At 38.7% G+C, this 25771-nt stretch overlaps 1 long non-coding RNA gene across 1 annotated transcript in view; it reads left to right on the plus strand.

The window, feature by feature from the left end:
* LOC118928840 (uncharacterized) overlaps positions 1 to 25771 on the plus strand; it is a 127461-nt gene that overhangs the window by 43044 nt on the left and 58646 nt on the right. The window lies entirely within an intron of this gene.

Consider the following 25771-nt stretch of genomic DNA (forward strand, 5'->3'; position numbering starts at 1 on the left):
CTCTCAGGCCATGGAGGTGCACAGATCTCCCAACACAAGGGACCCAAGGAAGACAACACCAAGACATATAATAATTAAAATGGCAAAGATCAAGGATAAGGACAGACTATTAAAAGCAGCCAGAGAAATAAAAAAGATCACATACAAAGGAAAACCCATCAGGCTATCATCAGAATTCTCAGCAAAAAGCTTATAGGCCAGAAGGGAGTGGCATGATAAACTCAAAGCAATGAAGCAGAAGGGCCTCGAACCAAGAATACTGTATCCAGCAAGATTATCATTTAAATTTGAAGGAGGGATTAAACAATTTCCAATAAGCAAAAGCTGAGAGAATTTACCTCCCACAAACCATCTCTATGTGTATTTTGGAGGAACTGCTATAGATGGAAGTGTCCCTAAGGCTAAATAGTTGTCACCAGAAGTAATAAAACCATGGTAAAGAAGAAGAATTAATTACTGAGAAAATTTAAAATTAAATCAACTACCTCCAAAGTCAGTCAAGGGATAGTCAAAGAATACAGAATATGATATGTAATATATAAAGAATGGAGGAGGAAGAAAAAAGGAGGAGAAAAAATAAAGAACCTTTAGATTGTGTTTGTAATAGCATACTAAGTGAGTTAAGTTAGACTTTTAGATAGAATGGAAGTTACCCTTGAACTTTTGGTAGCCACAAATCTAAAGCCTACAATAGCAATAAGTACATACCTACCGATAATCACCCTAAATGTAAATGGTCTGAATGCACCAATCAAAAGACAGAGTCACTGAATGGATAAAAAAACAAGACCCATCTATGTGCTGCCTACAAGAGACTCACCTCAAACCCACAGACACACACAGACTAAAAGTGAAGGGATGGAAAAAGATATTTCATGCAACTAATAGAAAGAAAAAAGCAGGAGTTGCAGTACTTCTTTCAGACAAAATAGACTTCAAAACAAAGAAAATCACAAGAGACAAAGAAGGACATTACATAATGATAAAGGGGTCAGTCCAACAAGAGGATATAACCATTATAAATATCTGTGCATGCAACACAGGAGCACCTACATATGTGAAACAAATACTAACAGAATTAAAAGGGGAAATAGAATGCAAAGCATTCATTCTAGGAGACTTCAACACTCCACTCAATCCAAAGGACAGATCAAACAGACAGAAAATGAGTAAGGAGACAGAGACATTGAACAACACATTAGAACAGATAGACCTAACAGATATCTACAAAACTCTACACTCAAAAGCAGCAGGATACACAGTCTTCTGAAGCACACATGGAACATTTTCAAGGATAGGTCATATACTAGGCCACAAAAAGAACCTCAGTAAATTCAAAAAGATTGAAATTGTACCAACCAACTTCTCAGACCACAAGGGTATGAAACTAGAAATAAATTACTCAAAGAAAATGAAAAATCCCACAAACACATGGAGGCTTAATAACATGCTCCTAAATAGCCAATGGATCAATGACCAAATAAAAATAGAGATCCAGCAGTATGTGAAGACAAATGACAACAATAATTTGACACTGCAAAATCTGTGGGACTCAGTGAGGGCCATGCTAAAAGGGAAGTATATTGCAATACAGGCCTTCCTCAGGAAAGAAAAACAATCCCATATGAACTGTCTGAAGTCACAATTAACAAAACTAGTAAAAGAAGAACAAATGAGGCTCAAAGTCAGTAGAAGGAGGGACATAATAAAGATTAGAGCAGAAAAATAAAATTGAGAAGAATAAAACAATAGAAAGAATCAATGAAAGCAGGAACTGGTACTTTGAGAAACTAAAAAAATAGATAAATCCATAGCCAGACTTATTAAGAAAAAAAGACAGTCTACACACATAAACAGAACCAGAAATGAAAAAAGGAAAAATCACTACAGACACCACAGAAATACAAAGAGTTATGAGAGAAATCTATGAAAAATTATACGGTAACAAACTGGATAACCCAGAAGAAATGGACAACTTTCTAGAAAAATACAACCTTCCAAGGCTGACCCAGAAAGAAACAGAAAATCTGAACAGACCAATTACCAGCAATGAAATTGAATTGGTAATCAAAAAAGTACCTAAGAACAAAACTCCTGGACCAGAAGGCTTCACCACTAAATTTTATCAAACATTTAATGAAGTCCTAATACCCATCCTCCTTAAAGTTTTCCAAAAAGTTGAAGAGGAGGCAATACTGCCAAAATCATTCTATGAGGGCAGCATCACTCTAATACCAAAACCAGGCAAAGACACCACAAAAAAAGGAAATTACAGACCAATATCCCTGATGAACATAGTTGTAAAAATGCTCAATGAAATACTAGCAAACCGAATTCAAAAATACATCAAAAAGATCATCCACCATAATCAAGTAGGATTTACTCCAGGGATGAAAGGATGGTACAATTTTAGAAAATCTATTAACATCATCAACCACATCAACAAAAAGAAGGACAAAAATCACATGATCTAAGTGTCTATTAGTAGATGAATGGATAAAGAAGATATGGTACATATACACAATGGAATATTATGCAGCCATAAGAAGAAAACAAATCCTGCCATTTGCAACAACATGGATGGAGCTAGAGGCTATTATGCTCAGTGAAATAAGCCATGTGGAGAAAGACAAGTACCAAATGATTTCACTCATATGTGGAGTATAAGAACAAAGCAAAAACTAAAGGAAGAAAACAGCAGCAGAAACACAGAACCCAAGAATGGACTAACTGTTGCCAAAGGGAAAGGGACTGGGGAGGATGGGTGGGAAGGGAGGGATAAGCAGGGGGGAGAAGAAAGGGAGCATTACAATTATCATGTATAATGTCGGGGGGGGCACAGAGAAAGCTGTGCAACACAGAGAAGACAAGTAGTGATTCTACAGCATCTTACTATGCTGATTGACAGTGACTGTAATAGGGTTTGTGGGGGGGACTTGGTGATTGGGGGAGTCTAGTAAACATAATGTTCCTCATATAATTGTAGATTAATGATACCAAAAAAAAAAAACCCACATGATCATCTCCATAGATGCCCAAAAAGCATTTGACAAAAGTCAACATCCATTCATGATAAAAACTTTTGACACAATGGGTATAGAGGGCAAGTACCTCAACATAATAAAGGCTATATATGACAAACTCATAGCAAACATTATACTTAACAGTGAGAAGCTGAAAGCTTTTCCTTTAAGATCAGGAACAAGACAAGGATACCCACTCTCCCCACTTTTTTCAACATATTTCTGGAGGTCCTTGCCATGGCAATCAGACAACACAAAGAAATAAAAGGCATCCAGATTGGTAAAGAAGAAGTTAAACGGTCACTGTTTGCAGATGACATGATATTGTACATAAAAAAAACTAAAGAATCCACTCCAAGACTACTAGATGTAATATCTGAATTCAGCAATGTTGCAGGATACAAAATTCATACACAGAAATCTGTTGCACTCCTATACACTAATGATGAACTAACAGAAAGAGAAATCAGGAAAACAATTCCATTCACGATTGCATCAAAAAGAATTAAATGCCTGGGAATAAACCTAACCAAGAAAGTGAAAGACCTATACACTGAAAACTACAAGACACTCATGAGAGAAATTAAAAAGGATATCAATAAATGGAAACACAACCCATGCTCATAGATAGGAAGAATTTTATTGTCAAAATGGCCATCCTGCCTAAAGCAGTCTACAGATTCAATGCAATCCCTATCAAAATACCAATACCATTCTTCAACGAACTAGAGAAAATAATTCTAAAATTCATATGGAACCACAAAAGATCCCAAATAGCCAAAGCAATCCTGAGAAGGAAGAATAAAGCTGGGGGTATTACACTCCCTGACTTCAAACTCTACTACAAAGCCACAATAATCAGGACAATTTGGTACTGGCACAAAAACAGAACCATAGACCAATGGAACAGAATAAAAAGCCCAGATATAAACCCAAGTATATATGGTCAATTAATATATGATAAAGGAACCATGGACATGCAATGGGGAAATGACATCCTCTTCAACAGCTGGTGTTGGCAAAACTGGACAGCTACATGCAAGAGAATGAAACTGGATTATTGTCTATCCCCATACACAAAAGTAAACCTGAAATGGATCAACGACCTGAATGTAAGTCATGAAACCATAAAACTCTTAGAAGATAACATAGGCAAAAATCTCCTGAATGTAAACACGAGCAACTTTTTTCTGAATGTATCTTCTCGAGCAAGGGAAACAAAAGCAAAAATGAACACATGGGACTACATCAAACTTAAAAGCTTCTGTATGGCAAAGCACACCATCAACAGAACAAAAAGGCATCCTACAGTATGGGAGAATGTATTTATAAATGACATATCTGACAAGGGGTTAATATCCAAAATACATAAAGAAAGAACTCATATGCCTCAACACCCAAAAAGCAAATAAATGAGCGGAGTATATGAACAGACACTTCCCCAAAGAAGAAATTCAGATGGTCAGCAGGGACATGAAAAGATGCTCCACATCACTAATTATCAGGGAAATAAATTAAAAACCACAATGAGATATTACCTCACACCAGTTAGGATGGCCAGCATCAAAAAGACTAAGAACAACAAATGCTGCCGAGGATGCAGAGAAAGGGGAACCCTCCTACACTGCTGGTTAGAATGTAAACTAGTTCAACCATTGTGGAAAGCAATATAGAGCTTCCTCACAAAAAGAAAAAGAAAAATACCATTTAACCCTGGAATTCCACTCCTAGGAATTTACCCAAAGAATAGAAGTTCTCAGATTCAAAAAGACATATGCACCCCTATGTTTATTGTAGCACCATTTACAATAGCCAAGATATGGAAGCAACCTAAGTGTCCATCAGTAGATGAATGGATAAAGAAGATGTGGTACATATACACAATGGAATATTATTCAGCCATAAGAAAGAAACAAATCCTACCATTTGCAACAGAATGGATGGAGCTGTAGGATATTATACTCTGTGAAATAAGCCAGGCGGAGAAAGACAAGTGCCAAATGATTTCCCTCATTTGTGGAGTGTAACAACGAAGCAAAACTGAAGGAACAAAACAGCAGCAGCCTCACAGACTCCAAGAAGGGACTAGCAGTTACCAAAGGGGAGGGGTGGGGGAAGGCGGGTACGGAGGGAGGGAGAAGGGGGCTAATGAGTATTATGATTGGCACACATTGTGTGGGGGTGATCATGTGGATTACAATGTAGCGCAGAGAAGGCAAATAGTGACTGTCGCATCTTATTACACTGATGGACAGTGACTTCAGTGGACTAAGTGTGGGGGGGGACTTGATAATATGGGTGAATGTAGTAACCACATTGTTTTATCATGTCAAACCTTCATAAGAGTGTATATCAATAATACCTTAATTAAAAAAATGAAACATCATTCCCACTTAGGAGGCTGAATTCTATATGATGCATATACCACAAATGCAAGGTCTAACATCATCAGGTTTTTGGTTCTTAATCAAAGAACTGAATTTAGAAATTTTAAATGCAATGATTAAACATCCCACATATGCACACACGCATTTGTGTATGTGTGTGCACATGTACATATATAAAAACAGATGGCCAACATCATGGAACATACACTGTAGGTCAATAAAAATAGATACAGTTTAGGCAAAGGGTTTGTCTTACTCTGACACACTTTATTTATTTGTGTTGGTTGCTGGGTGCCTCTTGGCTTCTGAGGTGCTATGACTGGTCTAACTCATGTATCTATTATGGCAGCATCAAGATTCTTCTGTTAATCATATATATTTATAAACTGTCTTAGGTTCTTTCTGGAAAAACATGGAGGATAGAAAAAGATGGATGGATGGGTGGACAGATGGATGGATGAACAGATGGATGGCGAGACAGATAAACAGCAAAAATGGATTTTAGTCTATACTTAGAAGTGCAGGATATACAAATTGTTAATATTTTTGTATCTGTATTTTATTACTACTTTGAGCTCACAATCACCCAAGAGAATGAGAAATTTAAGCTCAGTCAGTTAAAGATCTCTTCCCTTTTCCTGCAGAGCTGTGACTCATTCATGAGGAAACTACATTGAGTTGCAGGAGCATATCACTTGTCCCCATGGTTTTTTACTGAGACTCTGTGCTTCAGCCTGGCCCTCCATTGTTATTAGTCCATTCAGTAGCTGCTGAACCACCCCTTCCTCTTATGTGGCTGGTAAATCTCCTCACAGATTATGGGCCCCGTTATGAATCATGGGTACTGTGCTCCTGCTGCCAGATCATCCTGGGACATGGTGACCTTGTCGATTGTCTACGGCTATCTCTTGACTTGATCCACCACACAGTCAGTCCTCTCTGGCTCTACTCCTTCTCTGGTAGGGTCTAGATTATCTCTACTCCCTGAAACCTCTCAGGGGTCTGGCCACTTCTCAGGGACCCTCCCCAGAAGATGGGGTGTCAGGCCCCTCTTTCTGGAGTATACCTGCTTTCATCATATCTTTGTCTTTCCATCTTCCCTTGCCTGGAGAAACTTTTTCTAATGTAGAGGGAATATTCTCCTCCAGCCGCATTCTTCATACATGTTAGTTGAATCCACAACTTTCTCTTTTCCCCCACAGAGCTGAGGATTTTAGAACCAATACAAAGAAATAGCTCTCAGGAGATTTTTGACTTTCTATCCTGTCACATTCTTCTATCAAGGCAATAAAAATACAGATGGTGACAGGGTAAAGGCAATTCAGGTATGAGGAGCCAGGGATGGGACAGGGGAGCAGGGAGGAGACAGACGCACAGAAGACTTGTAGAACTTAAGAAAGCTGAGAACCACTCTTCTAGGAGGTAGTATTAAAAGACCCTGAGGATGCTTTGAATAATTATCTAGTCAAAGGGCAGATTTGCCAAATGTCTGGGTGACGATCTTCATTCTCCTTATCTGGGATATCTGCTCATTTAATTCCACAGCATTGTTACCATTAAAAGTAAAAGGCTGCAAATACCCTCACTGGTGATGTGTCTCCCCAGAAGATAAATTTCTCTGAAAGCTGGAAAGTGCTCTTTAGTAGATTACTCATTTGATTGCTATGCACAGTCCTTACTCAGTTTACCTGAGATAACTCTTTATGGGGTTCATTTCTTTCTACTGCCAGGTTTGCTTAACTATGGTGAGTGTGATGATTTTTTCTCCATGTATCTACCCATCTACTCACTCATCCACCCAACATTTGATGGGCATTTACTGTATGCATGGAAGCCAGGATACAAATAAGGATTAAAAAACTGTCACTGCTTCTAAGCATTCAGTCTATTGAGAATGGCAGACCTATGCAGAGACAGCTGCAGTACAATGTGATAAGGGCTCTAACAGAAACAGGCAAAGGGTTTTAGGTGTTCTTTGAGAAGCTGTACCTAACTGCCTTCCCTACCTCAAAGACCGTCAAAGAGCCAGTTCACCCAGGTGAACAATAATCCTTCCTGAGCTGACCCTTGGCCTTGATTTGAAACATTGGAAAAGAACACCTACCTCACAAATACCTAGGATGTTAAAGTACTTTTGACAGAAACTTTCATTTCTGAAAATCTGGAGTGTTTCCAAGCAGAAAAGGATGATCAGCTTCACGGGGAACATTTTGGAGCTAAGCACATCCCCCCTTCTTTCTTTCTAGGTTTCCAATCCCTCTATCTCTTTCTATTTCAGCATTACTTCACCCACAGAATATTGCCAAAGTGGGCTTTGGGCCACATTATGTCACCACCAGTCATCCATTTGGAGGACTTTCCCTCCCATGTGAGCTAATTTGGTGACATCAGTTCAGTAAATGAGTATTTCTCTTGACAACCATGCTGCTTCCTTTTTTGATGTGTCATGAAAACTGTAACTAAGTGAAAATGAAAAGTAGTGAAGCATCTTTCCATTCATCATCACTTATCTTATCATAGTTATTTGTGTGCATATCTATCAGCCTTGTGAACTTGGGCTCTGGGAAAGGAATGGGGGCTTTGGGATCAAGCAGCTTTACTTTAATTCCCAGTATCATGTGAGCTGTGCATCCTTAGACAACTTGCTTAATCTCTCAGAGCCTCAGTGTTCTCATCTGTTAAAAACCAGGAATTAAGAGTGACCTTGTGCTCTCTTCTTCCTTTGTACACGGCATCGTCCTCTGCCCAGCAAGCCCATCCTTTCTGTCTCCTTTCCATTTAATCTGAATCCTACCCATCCTTGAAGACCAAGTTGCAGCCACGGTTTCCTTGGTTGCATCCACCGACTGTGATCCCTGCCATCTGAACCCTTTTTAGGGAATAGATACTCTCTGTACCACTCAATTAGCATTTATCACTCACTACTTTTGTAAAATATTATTCTTAAGGAAAAAGAAGAGAAAGCCATAGGTAAGGCTAGTGAAAACTTTTTTTCATGTATTTTCTGGTTCACTCTCCTTTTTCACTCTTGGTTTTTCAGCAGTAAGATAGACTGCCCTGGTAAGTTCTCTGTTCATTTATCTAGTTCTAGGTTGAAACAATCAAATAAAAGAAGTAAAAATGATATTGGCCACCGCTACTCTACCAGGGGTGTGAGCATTCTGGTTCTTTGTGGACATTTTTCTCACTTCCCACTGGACCAGAAAAATGATGAGTTTTTCCTCCAGCAATTGAGATCAGCACACCGTTGCTGCCAAATGACAGAATGTTAGACAAATATCCCACCAGCCATTAAGACCATTTGGCTAATACAAGACTCAAGGTGAACCTTTGGTCTTTCCATTCCTGCTTCCTTCCAACAAAAACCTCCAAATCACTGCTCGCACTGCAGCCAAGCCGGTTTTCTTGCTCCCAACATTTTGACCAGGCCCTGGGGTGATGGAAAATGAGTGTCCAGAGGCTCTACTCCATTTCTAAGCCCTTTACCAGACTGCAAACTTGTTTCCAATGTTTCAAATCAAGGCCAAGGGTCACCTCAGGAAGGCTCTGCATCTGGTTCTCTTCCACTTCTGTCTGGGATTGTGTTGCACTTTAGCTTGGAATCCTGAGTGTGCTCCTCGGATCAGCGTTCCAGAGTGTCTAGTGCTTACGTACAGTGTTCAACATGGTTGTTAGATTGCATTGAAAAGGATGTCATCATTCCATTACTTCCAAATGTGTAACTATTTTTCATTCTGCTGATCATCAATGAACTCATTATGTATATCATTTCCATGCCTGTCTAGCATACACTGTCTCTAATCTAGATCATTTGCATTTTTGTCATGGTGGGGAGGGTCTGTGAAGGCTGGGTCTAACTTCTTTTCTTCTTTGGGGATCTAGGAACCTATTAAGAACACAGCATTCTATGTATATTTAACAATTGCTGCAAATGCTACATTTTCCAGGATAGTATCTGATTCTCATATTCTGCCTAAGCTTTATATGCATATTCTTATTTATAGGTCCCACTTTGTTGGAAAATAAGGCTCTCAGAATTTGATCTCAGCTTTCAAGGAACCTTCCGTTCTATGGTTCTAGGCAGAACCAAAAAACAAAAACCAGAAGACTATAAATAAAGAAAAGCAGGCTGATTAATGCAGATAAGAGCACTGTATCACTTCAGAGTAATTTAGGGAGAGGAAGGCAGGGAAATCTCACTGTGACTGACATTACAGTCATGGCCTTAGCTGAGTATTCTACCCATTCACACTGTAAAAGTAATCAACTTGTTAACATCTTAAGGGATATGTTGCCTTCAAGCTGGGGAGGCTAGATGGACTTGAAGCAGCAGCATCTCAGCACAGTGAGCTCACTCTCTGCTGGGCTGCAGGCAGGCCCAGTGCCAGTGGCTAGTGGAGTTCAGTGTGGCCCACATAGGCTGCACAGAGCACAATCAGTAGGAAGTCATGTGCTTCCAGCTCACAATGAACCTGGTGTGAAGCAGAAGAAATGACAGAGGTATTAAGACCCCTACAGTAGTTTACTCACTGGGAGACCGAAATCTAAGGTCAGTCAGCTTCCAATATCCCAGCACCCCTGCCCCCACTTCCTCTTAGCTAATAGATCACATAACATGCAAGGCTTGAGCAGAGAGAAGACTGGAAGACCACTGCAAGGAAGTTAAAAGGCCGAGGTTCTGATTCTGTTTATGATGTGCATTGAGGTTTCTGAACAATCCATTTATTTCACTGGACCTTTAGTTTGCCACCTGCAAAACAAGGTGATTGGAAGAGCTGGGTGGCTTTTCATGCTTGTAAAAATAGTGATAGCCTTTCATCACTAAAATCTTATGCCAAACCATGGCTTATAAAGAATGAAAGCAGAATCACACTGGTTGAAGTGGGCAGAGAAGTATATTTAGTTTCCCCTTAATGGAGGGTATCACGTCACAGAGTCTGAAACTGCTGGCCTCCACGTCTCCAAGGTGACTTCCGGCGCTGACATTCTATGTGGAGAAAAATGTCCCCGGTATTTTTTTTTAATAAGGAAATATAATTTCATTATACTTTTCTAATGTGAATAAAAGAAAAGGAAATATGGACTAGGGGCACAGTCATGAACTAAATAGCTCCACTTCGTTCTGGCTTCATGAGGGTGTGACATCAGGGAAGAGGGAAAGGGGACTTCTCTGACTCAACATGAGCATCCTTCCACTCCGCTATTGAGCGAGACAACAAAACAAATGCACATAAAGAAAGAATATGTTTCCTGCTCAGGCACCACTCCCTCGTCCCCCACCCCTGTCCCCAAGAAAGAATCAGGGGAGTCCACAAGCTCCCCTTGCAACCCCATCCCTAAACCCTGGAAGCATTAAGGCAGGAGACTGACGTGTGGACTAGAGGGGAGAAGAAAGAGGAAACTGGCACACAAGATGGGGCACTGCCCAGAGGACAAGCCTGGGAGCTGACTTCAGAAGGTGAACCTCTGCATCCTTGGGCGTTTTCCTCGAGTCCCTGGTGGTAGGAGGCCTCTGGCGCCCCCCACCCGTAAGGCTTGGAAATCCCATCAGAGAGAAGGTGAACTCTCATGGTCTGATGGGAGAGATTCAATCAAATACTAATATTTGAACTTAATCTCTCACCTGATGAGCTTTTTCCTACTAAATGCTCCCCTCACCACAGTAAGTGTAGTTACCATCTGTCACCTTATGAAAGTATTACAATATTATCAATATATCTCCGTGATTGATTTGTTACATAATTGGAATGTTACCTCTTCATGCCCTTTCCCTATTTCATTCATCGCCCGCCTGCCAGGTCATGAACAGGGACATCCCGCCTCCTCAGGGATATGTAGAGGAGAATCTTAGGACTAAAGAGATCAGGGCCCTGAGGCACAGAGCACACGCTTGAGAGCCAAAGGTCTACCAGGAGCAGACTCCCCTCGTTTTGTCCTTGTGTGCGGGGCCTGCTCAGGGCACAGCTCACCCTTGAGTGGCATAAGCTGGTCAGCACGAGTCACTGATCCAGCTGCCCTGAGCGGGTGACCACCATCACTGACACAGGCTTGGTTGTCAAGTGGGTCCGCCTTGTGACCATTCCAAAGCTCTTTCCAGCAGGCCCACACATATCCTGTTCTTGTCAGTGTTAGGGTAGGTCCTGGACCAAGGCAGAGAGGCGAGGAGTCACGGCGCAACTCGGAGAAGCTTCCTACACAGCCTTCCCTCCCACTCCAGCTTCAGTCTCCTCCACAGGGCATGATTCATTTCCTCTCCTTCCCACCTGAGGGAGGGAAAGATGCTCTATCCTTACAGCTGTTCCCCCAAAGCACCCCTGGCTTATTGCAGTGAAATATTTCGTATCTGATTGCCTCAAATTTCTGAGAAGTCAGGAGCAAAGGCATCTGCCGAGGTGGGCTAGAGGGACATGGAACTTTGAGATAGTAGCTGAGAACACCAGACAAGGACAAATAGAAGAGTCGGTATTTGGTGTTGTCTCCCACTATTATTATAAGTAACTATCATTATAGTGGTCCTAGTGGTCTGGATTGGGTGATTCTCTCCAGGGGCACCCAGACCCCTGGTGCAGGAACAAAGCTAAGCTAGAGCCTTGATCCAGGGCTGGTTGAGTAGGTGGGGCAGCACATGTGTGAATGCCAAAACTTTGCATTACATTAAAGCTGCCTGAATCTTTACCATCAAAATAAATCACATGGTGGCCCACCACTTCAATTATTTATTCTACATACATTCAGTATGTTAGTATTTGTAGTGCAAATATGTTAGTATTTGTACTGCATGTAGACTTTTTTTCATCATGGAAAAAAGACCAGAGGTTTTTTATTGTTTTTCTTGAAGTAAGATAAGGAAATACAGCTCTTTTTACAGGTTATTTACTTTGGACAAGTTGATCTAAAGTCAGTCCCATCTATTTTGTTCTTAATGCTTCCTCAGAATCTGAGGTTTTCAGGATTCATTGTCATGTTATTTCATGGCCAAATGCTACAGTGTTCAAGGCAGCAAATTCAAATAAAATGGATGATGATCAGCTTCATAAAAAGTGATATAATTGATTTAATGCTTACAGAATTAATAGCTTCTACAAACATTAGCAGGAGTTTATGATAAGGGAAAGATAGGCAAGATACATTTATTATGGAAAAGCAACTTATTAGTAAATAATGTTAGTGAAAGTTAGTAAATTTTTCAATGCCACTGGGACTGAGAGCAGATTGGATAAAAGAGAAGGAAGCAAAATGGGAGCTAAAACATTATGAAAACTTGGTTCTTGACCTCAAGTGATTTTCATGGAAATTGGGAAGGCAATATATATTATATATTCCTTTTGACATGCTGAACAGTCAGTCAACAAGCACTCTTTAGTAGAATCCCTGGTCTGTGCTGTCAAACAGAGGTCTGGCTACAAATCTGCAAAACTAGAATTAGATATCCATTTAAAGGGGAGTTGGGCTCTGTATGGCAGATTCCTTTGATTAAATTAATTTCAAACTAATTAATTTCAATCTAAGATTAATCAATGCAAAGAAAACAAAGCACTAGCCTGGTTAAAAACCAAAATCTTATAAATGAAATAGTTTTCATTGTCCTCACATGGCATTCATAGGTATTAACCTGAAGTTGTATGTAAGGAACCTTATTTAAATCCATTTTAGACCATAGATAAGCCTTTTGTGTTTATTTTCTGATGTTGTAGGCCATAAATGCAAAGATATTTATTTCCAGGTGTTTCTCTCTGAAAACAGAACAAAGTAGGAAAAAATGCATAATGAAATGGAAAAATCCAAGAGGAGGATCTGAGAGTCTGGATTTTAATTTTAAATAAGTTTATGCTTGCTGCTGAGTTTCATAAAGCCAACTTAAAAGTATAGGCTGTTATGTGTTACTATGCTGATGGACAGTGACTGTAATGGGGTATGTGGTGGAGACTTGATAATAAGAAGGAATGTAGTAACCACAATGTTACTCATGTGAAGCCTTCATAAGAGTGTATATCAATGATACCTTAACATAAAAAATTAAATTAAAAAATAAAAATAAATAAATAAAAAACTATAGGCTATTATAAACATACACAGATTTTAGTTATTGATAGCCATATCTCAGTCAAAGATCAGCTTGTAAAAGAGGCCTCCCCTGGGAAGCTTTACTTGATTTTTTACCCCTTGTTAGTGAACCAAGTAATTGGGGCAACAGGCATAATTTTCTGACCCTCACTTTGTATCTGCCTAGATTGGGCTACGTGCTAACTTGTCTGGCAACTGAGCTGAATCAAGAACCAAGGTCTCTTCCAGCTCTGAGATTCATTCTATGATTTTCTGCCATAGGAACCCACAGTCTGAGCCTAGAAATCCTCTTCCGGGCATTAGAATAAGCATAGCAAGGGGCATACTCATGGATATGAAGAATCCAAAGAATGGAACATGAAGAATGTTTTGGAACTAAAATGCAAAGCTAGGAAAGTTTTCTTGTCTCAGTCAGAAAAAAGTTGTTTAAATACTTTAAGGTTTGGAATACCTAAGAGGGTGCGTGCCTTGGTGTCTGTCGGGTTAGGGGAAATAGTTTCAGTGGACCTGAAACCAGGTCAGGCTTTTCTGGATGAAGTGGAAAATGCCAAATGCCATAATGGGCCTGGGGAACTGCATTAGGAATTCATTTTGTGTCTTCCTCTGAATAAGCTGCCTCTGCTCCTCTCCCAGGACACAACCTGGCAGATCTGGAGAACAGAATGGGGCCTATGAACCATCAGAGCAAGGGTTATGCAGAGGTCTGGCTACAAATTTACAGAACTAGAATTAAACATTCATTAAAAGGGGAGTTGGACTCTGAATGGCAGGAACATATTCTAACTTTCCTGCCCTAATATTACTTCCCTCAAAGCAGCAACATTTTCTTCCTCCACACCCTCCAGCAGCTCCATCCAAATTCATTTTCACAGGCGCAGCCCCTCTCATTCTTTTTCCAGCTTTCCCTTCTGCAGCGCACATTCAAACTACTTCTTGTGGTTCCACTTCCCTTAGGCTTTTTGGAACATGAACATGTCAAGGGAATTCCCTAAACAAATACTTCTTTATAGAAAAGTCCATCTGGTTTTTTTAAATCAATAACAATATGCATATATGAAACCAAAGAACTAAATCTGGTTTTTATCAACCAAGATAAATCCCGTGGAGTTGCTTGCTTTCTTCAGGTAATGATTTTCATCTTCCTGACTCTCCTTTTATTGCAACAATTCCTTCCCAAATCACCACAGAACTTGTGATAATCAGCACACCAACTGTTGACTTTCACTTTATAATCTTCAGGGCAGATTGCAGAAATTGTTATGGTAAAAACAAATTGAAGAGAATTAAATACTTTTCTTCCAGATGTGGGCAAATCCAAGCATACCCTGGGACTAGAGCAAGAACCTAATACTATTCCTATTTGGTTAAATAGGAGCCTTTTGAACTTTGAGTACATCATCCTGTAATTCTTGGCCTACTAACTCATTTAAGACAAAAGAAAATAAGCCGTCTTCAAGGGAAGTCCCTCTGAGTGCTGATTTCTTACTAGATAAGTACTGCCTATAAATGATTATGAAGATATGCAGATCAGTGAGGGCATAACCAGTATAAATTAAATGCATGGCTCTCTGGAAATTTATGGTATTTTTCTCCCAGGAGGAAATCAGTATTGATTTCACCAAAATAAATTTCAATTTTGGCTTTCTTTTGTTCTCTAAATGTTTTATTTCTCAAAACTTTGCTTTTTAAAAATTTGTATTGGTGAAGAAAATAAAGAAAACACTTTTCTTAATCAAGTCTTTCACTCATGAGGATTGAAGACCTCTCTAAGTATATGGCAGCTAAATCCAGTGAAATTTGGAGTATTATATTAATACTATTAACACTATTGACATGGAGAAATATGGGTTATATCTGTGCCCACAACTCAGTGACTGGCACTTAGCAAAAGCTCATCAAAAGAAATTTAAGTAAATTGGAAAAAATACTTGTGAAAAAAGGGTATGCAGTTTTTTTTGTGGTGATAACCTGTGGGACTCTACAAGCTAGGATACTCTTGTTTCCATGCTGCCCTATTTGTCTTCCCTTCTTTCCATCTTTAAGGTGGGCATAGTTTTAAGGCCATTCTTCTAACTTTGTTTCAATCTTAATTTACTGTTTAGCATTTTCTTTCTCTTGGGGAGAGAGAGGGGCTAGATGGAAGTTTTGTCAAATATTAGAGCATAGGACAATATGATTGAATTTTTAAATTAAGGTATAGTTGATATACAGTATATTGGTTTCAGATGTATAACAGTGATTCAACAATTATATACATTACTAAATGCTCACCATGGTAAGACATTACAATATTATTGACTGTGTTTCCTATGCTGTACTTTCATCCCTGTGACTAATTTGTTCCATAATTGGATGTTTATGCCTTTTTATACCCTTCACCTATTTCATCCATTCCCCCCTCCCCATGGTCATGGCAACTGTCAAACTGTTCTCTGAGCTTTGGAGTCTATTTTTGTTCTGTTTTGCTTGTTTGATTCCACATACAAATGAGATAATATGGTATTTGTTTTTCTCTGTCTGACTGACTTCACTTAACATAATATTCTCCAGGTCCACGCACATTGTTGTGAATGGCAAGATTTCTTTCTTTTTTATGGCTGAGTAATACTCTATTGTAGATATGTACCACCTCTTCATTATCCATTTATCTATTGATGGAAACTTAGGTTGCTTCCATATCTTGGCTATTGTAAATAATGCTTCAGTAGACATAGGAGTGCATATATCTTTTCAAATCAGTCATTTTGTTTTCTTCAGCTAAAGTTCCAGAAGTAGAATAGGTCATATAGTATTTTTATTTTTAGTGTTTTGAGGGAACTCTATACTGCTTACCATAGTGGCTACACCAATTACATTCCCACAAACAGTGTATGAGGGTTCCCTTTTCTCCACATCCTTCCCAACACTTGTTATTTCATGTCTTGTTGGTATGAACCATTTGGACTGGTATAAAGTGATAATTCCTTGTGGTTTTGATCTGCATTTCCCTGATGATTAGAAGTGTCTTTTGGACATCTCTGTCTTCTTTGGAAAAATGTCTGTTTAGGTCCTCTGCCCAGTTTTTAATAGGATTTTTTTTTTTTGGTGTTGAGTTATATGAGTTCTTGATATATTGGGGTATATCATTTGCAAATATCTTTTCCCATTCAGTAGGTCACCTTTTTGTTTTTGTGGTGGTTTCCTTTGCTGTACAGAAGTTTTTTAGTTAGATATAGTCCCCCCTGTTTATTTTTGCTTTTGTTTCCCTTTTCTGGGGAGACATACCCAGAAAAAAAATTACTAATGCTGATGTTCAAGAGTTTGTCGCCTATGTTTTCTTCTAGGATCTTTATGGTTTTGTGTCTTATATTTGGGTCTTTAAGCCATCCTGAGTTCATTTTTGTGTAGGGTGTAAAACAGTGATCCAGTTTCATTCTTTTGCATGTAGCTGCCCAGCTTTCCCAACACCATTTACTGAAAAGACTGTCTTTTCGCCCACTGTATATTCTTGTCTCTTTTGTCATATATTAGTTGACCATGTAAGTGTGGGTTTATTTCTGGGCTCTTTATTCTGTAGCATTGTTCTATGTGTCTATTTTTATGCCAGTACCATACTGTTTCGATTACTGTAGCTTGCAGTATAGTTTTATTTCAGAGAGCATGATACTTCCAGTTTTTTCTTTTTTCTCAAGACTGTTTTGGCCATTTGGGGTATTTTGTAGTTCCATACAAATTTTAGCATGATTTGCTTTTGTTCTATGAAAAATGTCAATGTGTGTTTGATAGGGATTGCATTGAATATGTAGATTGCTTTGAGCGGTATGGTTGTTTTAGCATTATTAATTCTTCCTATCCATGAACATGGAATATCTTTCTGTTCATTTGTGTCATCTTCATTTCTTTCATGAGTCTTGCAGTTTTCAGAGTACAGGACTTTGATCTTGGTTAAATTTATTCCCAGGCATTTTATTATTTTTATGCAACTGTACATGGGATTGTTTTCTTAAATTCACTATTTTCTGCTAGTTCATTATTTATACATAGAAACACAACAGATTTCTATATATTGTTTTTGTGTCCTGTGACTTCATTGAATTCATTTATTAGTTCTAATAGTTTTTTGGTATATTTTTTATAGTTTTCTATATATACATATAGCATCATGTCATCTGCAAATAATGACCATTTTACTCCTTCCTTATCAATTTAGATGGCTTTTATTTCTTTTTATTATCTGATTGCAGTGGCTAAGACTTCCAGTACTATGTTGAATAAAGGTGGTGAGAGTGGACATCCTTGTCTTCTTCCTGATCTTAAGGAAAAGTTAGCTTTTCACCACTGAGTATGATGTTAGCTGTATGCTTGTCATATATGATCTTTATTATGTTGAGGTCCAATATGTATATTATGTTTCCTCTTTACCCACTTTGTTGAGTTTCTTTTTGCTGTCTTTAAAGAATGTTGAATTTTGTCAAATGCTTTTTCTGCAACTGTTAAGATTATCATATAGTTTTTATCCTTCCTTCTGCTAATGTGGTGTATCATATTGATTGATTTGCATATATTGAACCATCCTTGCATCTCTGGAATAAAACCTACTTGGTTATGGTGAATGATCCTTTTAATGTACTGTCAAATTCATTTTGCTAAAATCTTGTTAAGGATTTGACATCTATGTTCACCAAGAATATTGGTCTGTACTACATGTAAGAGAATGAAACTGGATTATTGTCCAACACCATACACAAAAGTAAACTCAAAATGGATCAAAGACCTGAATGTAAGTCATGAAATAATAAAACTCTTAGAAGAAAACATAGGCAAAAATCTCTTGAATATAAACATGAGCAACTTTTTCCTGAACACATCTCCTCGGCAAGGGAAACAAAATAAAAAATGAACAAATGGGGACTACGTCATGCTAAAAAGCTTCTGTACAGCAAAGGACACTATCAGCAGAACAAAAAGGCATCCTACAGTATGGGAGAATATATTTGTAAATGACATATCTGACAAGGGGTTAACATCCAAAATATATAAAGAACTCATATACCTCAACACCCAAAAAGCAAATAACCCTATTAAAAAATGGGTGGAGGATATGAACACTTCTCCAAAGAAGAGATTCAGATGGCCAACCGGCACATGAAAAGATGCTCCACATCACTAATCATCAGGAAAATGCAAATTAAAACCACAATGAGATATCACCTCACACCAGTTAGGATAGCCAACATAGAAAAGAATAGGAATAACAAATGCTGGCAGGGATGTGGAGAAAGGGGAACCCTCCTACACTGCTGTTGGGAATGTAAATTAGTTCAACCATTGTGGAAAGCAGTATGGAGCCTCAAAAAACTAAAAATAGAAATACCGTTTGACCCAGGAATTCCACTCCTAGGAATTTACCCTAAGAATGTAGAATCCCAGTTTCAAAAAGACATATGCACCCCTATGTTTATCGCAGCACTATTTACAATTGCCCAGAAATGGAAGTAACCTAAGTGTCCATCAGTAGATGAATGGATAAAGAAAATGTGGTACATATGCACAATGGAATATTATTCAGCCATAAGAAGAAAACAAATCCTACTGTTTGCAACAACATGGATGGAGCTAGAGGGTATTATGCTCAGTGAAATAAGCCAGGTGGAGAAAGACAAGTACCAAATGTTTTCACTCATCTGTGGAGCATAAGAACAAAGCAAAAACTGAAGGAACAAAACAGCAGCAGACTCACAGAACCCAAGAATGGACTAACTGTTGCCAAAGGGAAAGGGACTGGGGAGTGTGGGTGGGAAGGGAGGGATAAGGGAATAAGGGGCATTACACTTAGCACACATAATATAGGAGGGCAGGCACAGGGAAGGCAGTATAGCACAGAGAAGACAAGTAATGACTCTATAGCACCTTACTACGCTGATGGACCGTGACTGTAATGGGGTATTGGGGACTTGAGAATGGAGGGAATCTAGTAACTACAGTGTTGCTCATGTAACTGTATATTAATGATACCAAAATAAAAATAATAAAAATAAAAGAATATTGGTCTGTAATTTTTCTGTAGTGTCTTTGTCTGATTTTGGAATTAGGGTGATGCTGTCCTCATAGAATGAATTTGGAAGTTTTCCCTCATCTTCAATTCTCTGCCATAGTTTGAGAAGGATAGGTATTAACTCTTCCTTATATGTTTGGTAGAATTATCCTGTGAAGCCATCTGGTTCTGGACTCTTATTTTTTGGTAGGTTTTTGATTGCCAATACAACTTCTTTACTGATAGTGGGGGCTGTTCAGATTTTCTATTTCTTCCTGGATGTTCTTCTTAGAAGACTGCATGTTTTTAGGAGTTTATCTTCTAGGTTGTCCAGTTCATTGACATATAATTTTTCATAGGAATATACTGGAATTGTTTGTATTTCTGTGCTGCCCATTGTAACTTTTGCTTGTTTATTTCTGATTTCATTTTACTTATTTGAGTCCTCTCTCTTTTTTTCTTGATGAGTCTAGCTAATGGTTTATCAATTTTGTTTATTGTTTCAAAGAACCAGCTCTTAGTTTCATCAATCTTTTGTATTTTTTTAGCCTCTATTTCATTAATTTTTTAATTATTTCTTTCTTTGTACTAACTTTGGACTTCATTTGTTCTTCTTTTTCTACTTCCTTTAGGTATAGGATTAGATTATCTGAGATTTTTCTTGTTTCTTGAGGTAAACCTGTATCGCTATAAACTTCCTTCTTACAACTGCTTTGACTGCATCCCAAAGATTTTTGTACCATTGTGTTTCTGTTTTCATTATTCTCCACTTATTTCTTTATTTCCTCTTTGATTTCTTTATTGACACATTGGTTGGTTAGTAACATGCTGTTTAACCACCATTTGTTTGTGTTTTCTCCAGTTTTTTTCTTGTAGTTGATTTCTAGTTTTATGCAGTTGTAGTCAGAAAAGATGCTTGGTATGATTTCAATATTCTCAAACTTACTGAGGCTTGTTTTGTGGCCCAATATGCTATCTATCCAGAAGAATGTTCTGGTAGCCCTTGAAAAGAATGTATATGCTGTTTGGGGATATGGTTCTGTATATATCTATTAAGTCTGTGTGATCTAATGTGTATTCAAAGCCACTGTTTCCTTATTTATTGTCTGCATGATTTGTCCATTGATGTAACTGAGCTGTTATTCTTGTATTATATTGCTACTATTATTGTATTACTGTCCATTTCTCCCTTTATGTCTTTTATCATTTTCTGTACATATTTAGATACTCCTCTGTTGAGAGCATAGATATTTACAGTTGTGCTATCTTCTTGCTGGATTGAGCCCTTAATCATTATATAATGTCTTTCTCTGTCTCTTGTTACAGTCTTTGTTTCAAAGCCATTCTGTCTGACATAAGTACTGCTACTCCAGCTTTTTTTTCTCCTTTCTTTTTATAGTCATTATCTTTTTCCATCCCTTCAGTTTCAATCCGTGTGTGTCTTTAGGTCTGAAGTGAGTCTCTTATAAGCAGCAAATAGATGGGTCTTGTTTTGTTATCCATTCAGTCACCCTATGTCTTTGACTAGAGCATTTAATTCACTTACATTTTAAGTAATTATTGATAGGTATGTACTTATTGCCATTTTGTTAAATGTTTTCGGATGGTTTTTGTTGTTCTTCTCTGATCCTTTCTTCTCTTGCTGTCTTGCCTTGTGCATGATGACTTTCTGCTGTTATGGTTGGGTTCCTTTCTCTTTGTTTTTTATGTATCTATTGTGGGTCCTTGGTTTATACTTACCATGCAATTCATATATCATGTCCTTTGTAACACTCTGTTACCTTGATGATCATTTAAGTTTGAATACATTCTAACAGCATTCCATTTTTTTACTCCCTCTTCTCCACATTTTATGTCTATGAGGTCGTCTTTTACACCTTTTTATTTAGTGATTACCTTAACTAAATATTAGAAATAATTGATTTTACTACTTCAATCTTTTAACCTTCACACTAGCTTTTAAGTGACTGATCTACTGCCTTTGCTATATGCTTGCTTTTACCAATGAAATTTTCCCTTTTCATAATTTTATTACATCTAGTTTTGGCCTTTTCTTTTCCTCTTAAAAAAGTCTCTTTAGCATTTCTTCTAAGGCTGGTTTAGTGGTGGTAAATTCCTTTAACTTATATTTATCTGAGAAGCCCATTATTTTTCAATTCTGAATTATAACCTTGCCACATAGAGTATTCTTGGTTGTAGTTTTTTTTCTTTTAGCACTTTGAATATATCATGATAGTCCCTTCTGGCCTGTAGAGTTTCTGCTGAAAAATCAGCTGATGGCCTTATGGGATTTCTCTTGTATGTAACTCATTGCATTTTTCTTGCTATTTTTAAGATTCTCTCTTTATCTTTGATGTTTAACATTTTAATTATTGTGTGTCTTGGTGTGGACCTCCTTGGGTTCATTTTGTTTGGGGCTCTCTGCTTTCTGGACTTGGATATCTGTTTTCTTCCCCAGATTAGGGAATTTTTCAGCTATTATTCCTTCATGTGAGTTTTTCACCCCTTTCTCTCTTTCTTTTCCTTCTGGAACTCTTATAATGCAAATATTAAGATGGCTCATATTGTTTCAGAAGTCCCTTAACCTCTCCTCATTTCTTTTCATTCATTCTTCTTTCTGCTGTTAGTCTCTGATCAGTTCATTTTTATATTTTCTGTTTCTTTACTGAAGTCCTCCCTGAATTTATTCATTCTTTTCTCAAGTTTGGTGAACATCTTTATAACCATTACTTTGAAGTCTTTGAAGAATAAAGTGTATTACTTAACTCTGTTTTATTTAGTTCATTTTCTGAATTTTTGTCTTTTTCTTTTGTTTCAAGCATATTCCTCCATCTCCTCATTTTGTTTGACTTTCTGTGTTTGTTTCTATGGATTAGGCTAAAAGGCTGCCTCTCCCGGTCTTGAAGAAGTGGCCTGTATAGGAATGTCCCCTCAGTAGATTACATATACCTGGTAGTTTTTGCCTCCTGGCTGGAAGGTGGCTGGTGGCAGAAGGGCATGGATGAGGGTCTCCTGAGTGGCTGCTTGCGGGGTCCATGCTGGTGGAGCAGCTGTTGGCAGAGGGGTGCAGTCCAGGCTTCTTCTGGGTGAGCACCAGCCAAGGCTGAGCTGATGTGGCAGCTGGGGTTGGAAGGGGCAGGGTGAATCCCATGTGAGTGCCATGCTAGCACCACTTTGGGGGGAATGCTGGATCTCCAGTGGATGCATTTGAGTGAAGGTGGTGGGGCCAGGAGGCTGCCTCTGTTACATCCAGACCTGGTGTGTGCTCCTAGACTGGTTCCAGGCTGCATTAACAGTGTGCAGGGCTAACATCAACAATGGCTCTTGGCAGGCCCTCTGATCCCAGAGAGTTCTAGCAGTTCTCCCCACCATTTGGGGGACACTTCTGTTCTGAAAATCAACCTCGTTTACTTACAATGTAGTTCCCCTTTAAAATGCAGTTTTATTCCTGAGCACTAGGGCAGACAAATCTGCAATCCAGTCCCTTGGTGATGTCCCTCCCTACTGCAGGGGCTGGGATTCCTGCTTTACTGTGTCTCCATCTCTCCTGCTGTGCTTTATGAGATCTTGCAACCCCTCATTGTGCAGTAGGTGTTCACTTAGGCTTCAGTTCTTCCTCAGGAGAAATTCTCTTTGTAGGCGTAGATTCAGTGTGCATGTGGGAGGAAGGTGGGTTCAGTGTTTTTTCCACAGTGACATCTTAAACCTCCACCTTGATGTGATGGCATTTAAACGTTTGGTTGAAACTGGGGCCAGGTGGTGGCGACAGCAGTGGGGACCAGGAAAGCATGATTTAAAATATTAAGTCAAGCACTCACAATCTTGCCAAAGGGTAAAATTGTAACTTGGCTTAGCAATGGCCAAATGTGAATACTAATGTGACTCCTGGACAATGTGTGGGCTCTAGAGCAAACCACTGGCTTCAAATTCTGGCACTAAATATACTAACCCTATGACCACAAACAAGTTATTATATTTCTTTAAGCCTTAATTTACTTGTCTGCTGAATAATACCAGTATTGGTCTCTTAAAGTTGCTGTGAATCTTACTAAATGTCAGCAGGAAAAATGGTGCCTGAACAAAGTAGATGCTCCAGACCTGTTAGCTGCATACACCCTTTCCTGAATTTTCTAGGAAATTTGGAGAGTTCTCCTGAATTCTCCAAATAACTGTGGCTATTTAGATGTGATACAGACTATACGAAAGAGGAGAGCCATGTAAAGAAGTGAGAGACAGGGAGAGTGATACTATTCTCAGGATTCCTTTTAGATTCTTCAAAGCAGCAGGTACAGAGAATAATTTAAAGCCAACCAAGTCTTTTGGGTCTAAGTGAAGGGCTTTATTTGGACTAGCTATTGGTCTTTTAGATGAAAGGAACTTCCATGACAAAAAGTATCCTCTGAAGGCCTGGAACTGCTGAGAATAACAGACTGCAGAACTTCCTTGAATAGAAGAATCAGCGCTTTGCTACGAGGAAGGCACCTCCTCTAAGGTACATACATGTCACCTTCCCAGTGCCTCCCTGACCATCATTCTTTTTTAAATTTGTAATTCTTACTTCCTTCTTTCTACTGCCCCCTGCATTCTCAATCTCTAGTTCCTTTCTATATTTTTTTCTGCGTAGCACTTCCTGTCATCTAACCTATTCTATACTTTGTTTACCTGTGTGTTCATTATTTGAGGTCAGTGTCTCTTCGCTTCAAATGAAGTTGCATGAGGGCAGAGAAGTATGTCTGTTTTGTTCACTGATGTATCTCTAAAGCCTAGAGCAGTGCCTGACACACAGTAGGGGCTCCTTAAATACTTGTTGGATAAGGGCAGGAGTGAATTAATGACTCATTGGATGAATGGAAGGAAGGGAAGTAGAATGGTTCAACATGCTTTCCTCACTTTTTAATCACTTGGACCATTCATGCTTCCAAGGCCCAGCTTGACCCAGTAGCTCATAGAGAAAAAGGAGAGAACTAAAAATAAACAGAAACAAAGGGCAAGTAGAAGCTCTGCTCTGTAATTCTTTTAGTTTCATTTGAAAGCTACTGATTGAATTTAGGCCCTCAAGGAAAAGCCTTGCCTCTCAGCTTTAGGCTTTCCTAGTCCTTGGACCAAGCAGTGTAAAAAGGACTGTGGAAAATCTCTGTTTGTGGCCAGCACCCAAAATGGTGTATCAAAATCTGTGGGAAGCAAACCTAAGGGCAAAATTCCTGTCGGCCACACCTCTTCCTCTGGGTGGGGATTGGTGTATGTGGTGTAAGGCATTATACCTCATTAAACAGAGATGTGTGGGCACCTCCACAGGACATGCTCAGGTTCTCCGAGTCTTGTCTTAGCACGCTTTATTCATTGATTCTATCAGCATATCAGTGGGTTTCAACTGTAGTTTCATTTGTGGTAAGCACTGATAGAGTTTAGGATAGTTTGTCTAGTTGTTTCCAGAAGACGGGGCATACCCACCATTGACCAATAGAAAAGCTATAGCCAGGAATCAGTTCTTTTAAGGTGTCTGGCTCTAAAGTAACCAACTAGCTGACTGACTAACCCCTCATCTATCTAGCTAGATGACTAATAAATAAACCACTTATTATAGCTAGAATAGAACTATTGATGGTAACAATTTAGACCTGTATATATTTTTTGAATATTGTTAACTCAAGAGCCATATGCAAACTAATCCCTGATCATTGCTGTAGCTATTTCCTTCTAGTCCCTTGATCCCTACCAGCACACACACCCAGCAATCTGTCTATGGCTCTCATTGTTTTAACCTCTGCTTAGAATGCCCTCTTTACCTATCCTTGGATCTTTTTATGACTCAGCTTAATTCCTCCCTGATTCATGGTTTCATTCTGGGTAACTCTGGTTTCTCTTACCTCACCCTCCTCTAAACAACACTTATGCCCACATGCAGAATTTTAAATTCAATAATCTGCCCTACTTTGGGTCTGGAGAAACAGTGCAATGCCTGACTACGCTGTGATGTTGGACAGGTCATTGTGTCTTTCTCAATTTCTTCTTTATTCATTGTTTCTCCTCCTTGACACCAGTTTTCCCCATTTCAGCCCTAAACTAGAATAATTGTGCTGAAAATGTGTAAGTGATATGTCACTTCTTATCTTAAGAAGCTTCCGTGTTTCCTCTATTGCTTATGGGATAGAATCCAGGCATTTTAGTTTAGCCGTCAAGTCTCTTCAAAATCTAATCCCAACCCATGCTTTTCATTCTCTCCCTGATAACCTGTCTCTTATATTTTGCTCTTTGAAATGTCACTTTGTTTTCTGGAAACCATA

The sequence above is a fragment of the Manis pentadactyla genome, chromosome 9 (genome assembly GCF_030020395.1).
Source record: "Manis pentadactyla isolate mManPen7 chromosome 9, mManPen7.hap1, whole genome shotgun sequence".
In the NCBI taxonomy this organism is placed as follows: domain Eukaryota; kingdom Metazoa; phylum Chordata; class Mammalia; order Pholidota; family Manidae; genus Manis; species Manis pentadactyla.